Raw genomic sequence first — 2,766 nt, 5'->3', positions numbered from 1 at the left:
GCATGTTGTGCTGGGGGATTGAACCGCGGTCCCTGTGCTTTGCTAAGCTTGTTCTAAGTAGGTGCTTTAGACCACTGAGCCATCTCACCAGCCCCCCTGACAATATTTTTTAAATAACGTATTGAAAGTGAAATTCACATTACTTAAAATTCAGGGTTTTTTGTTTTTGTTTTTGCTTTTTGGCAGAACTGGGGATTGGACTGAGGCCCTTGTGCTTGCCAAGGAAGCACTTATTCTATTGAGCCATCTCCCTGGCCCAAAATTCAGTTTTTTGGGTGGTGGTGGCACCAGAAATTAAACTCATGGAGCCTAAGCTATATCCCTGGCCTTTTAAAATTTTATTTTGAGACAGGATCTTGCTAAATTGCTGAAATTTGCCTCAAATTGCTGATCCCTACCGTACCCTCCAGAGTATGGAATCACAGGCCTGCATCATGGTGCCCACTAAAATTGTGCACTGTTCTGCTTTGTCCTACTAGGATGTGACTCATCCCTTCGTCTGCAATATCTCATTGCATAAGCCACCCCTCCCCACCTTGGCAGCTAGTTAGTTAGTTGCCATCTTGGTTATCAATCCATTGCCACAATAACACAGTTCGTGTTCAAGCAACTTTTATATTTCTTAATAATGGCCCCAAAACACAAGGAATTACAATGGTGACAAATCAGGCAGTGCCAAAAAGAAACTATACAGTGATTGCTTTGAATGAAAAGGTGAGAGTTCTCAATGAGGAAAGGAAAAAAGTGTATGCTGAGATTACTAAGATCTATAGTAAGAAGGAATCTTTTATCCATGAAATTGTGAAAGCAAAAGTTCTATTTTATTATCAATTTATTGTTAATCTTTAATTGTGCCTAATTAATTAGGTATGTATGTATACATACCTAATTAATACAGGTATGTATGTTTGTATTTGTGTACCTGAGAAAACATAGTGTACATAGGGTTTGGTACTACCTACTGCATCAGGCATCCACTGAGAGTCTTGGCATGCACTCCCTGCAGAGTGGGGTGGGGTTCTAAAAGTCCTGTCCCAGTATGTAAAAACTAACCACAAGACACTGTGAGACCAGAGAAAGAGGTAGACAGATCCCGGGATTCACAAAGTGCAATTTACTGGAAACTTAACAGCCAGAAGTATGTCTTGAGTGGTAGCAAGACAGATAGACCTCTATACCTGAAGGCAGGAAGAAGGGGCTTATATGCTATGCTAGACAAAGTGGACCATAATTAACTGGAATATAACAGGCCTTGCTCAAAAACTATTAACATATCAAATGTCAGTTAAGAAACAGTCCAGGCAAAAATGGCTGCCTCATCATCCTCAAGTCTTTTAACAACTTTGTCTATCCTATAGGGTTGTGATTCTATGTCAGGGTCATCAGGCTGGCAAAATGGCAGCTAAAACTGAGATGGCTGTCATCTTGTCAAGCTGGTGGTTCCCTATATTGCAATGCTCTAGGTACCTTCATATAAGTAGAGTCACAGAGTTTCTTTCTGTGACCAGATTATGTCACTTAGCATAATGCCTTTAGGGCTCACACATGACATAGCATGTGTCATAATGTCTTTCCTTTTGAAGGTTGAATAGTCCACTGTCTTACCACATTTTGCTTGTGCATTTATCTGCTGATAAACATTCAGTTTTACCTTGTGTCTATAATGCAATGCTGCTATGGACATGTTTGAATTCCTACCTTCTTGCTTTTGAAGTATACTGCCAGAAGTGGCAAGGCATCTTTTATAATGTAAAAGAATACCAAGAACAAATGTATTTCAATGAATTAGATAACAGAGGAAGTAGACAAATTCCTAGAAAGACACAGACTATACAGACTACCAAAAGTGACTTACGAATAAACACACTATCTGAATAGATGCATAACAAGCCAAGAAATTGAATACAAGACAGATAGTAGGAAACAGACAGACACATCTTTTATAGATCAGAAGGGACTCGACAGATGGATGGGGAGAGGGAGGGAAATGAGAAGTAAAAATAATTAAGATGCAGTATGCTATATACATATGCCAGGTCCTCACAATGAATGTAATCATTATGTATGGCAAACATGTATTGATAAAAGTTTTAAAACATTTTATTTTGTATTTGATAGTTTCCAGCCCAAGTACAAACTGCTAAATTATCATGGCCCTGGTTCAACATGGTTGAATCCCGAAAACAACAGCTTATCTTCCCAATGACTACTGTCTCCTTCCCCACCCCAGTCCTGGATACGTTTCCTGTGTGCATGCAAGGGAGTCTCCAATCAGCTCCTTATGCGTCACTGGTCCTGTCACTTAAATCCAGCCCATAGCAAAAGACCATCAAATCTCAGCCTTCCTATCCCAGGTCAGAGATCCCCCTATCTCCCTCAGATCTTCTCCATGTCACTGGAGGTAATACTACCTCCCTTTCTCTTACTTCTGCTTGTCTGCCATGCCAAAAAAACCCCCAAAAACCTAACAATATTTATAATGTACAATGATTTGATGTACAATGAGAATATATTAATTTTTAAGCAATTAGGTATTAAGTATTTAACTCAAGGATGCAAAAAAATGACCAGGAAATAATGAAATAAAAGGAAAGCAGAAATCAATCAATTAGAAAATAACACTATTATATAAGTGTAAGAGCAAACTCTTTAAAAAAAGACAAAACAAAAACTGTAGTGAGGGGCTGGTGAGATGGCTCAGTGGTCTAAAGCACCTACTTAGAACAAGCTTAGCAAAGCACAGGGACCATGGTTCAATCCCCCAGC

The sequence above is a fragment of the Octodon degus genome, unplaced genomic scaffold (genome assembly GCF_000260255.1).
Source record: "Octodon degus isolate 3935 unplaced genomic scaffold, OctDeg1.0 scaffold00071, whole genome shotgun sequence".
NCBI lineage: Eukaryota > Metazoa > Chordata > Mammalia > Rodentia > Octodontidae > Octodon > Octodon degus.
The sequence above is the reverse complement of the archived record's forward strand: the minus strand, read 5'-3'. Positions refer to the sequence as shown.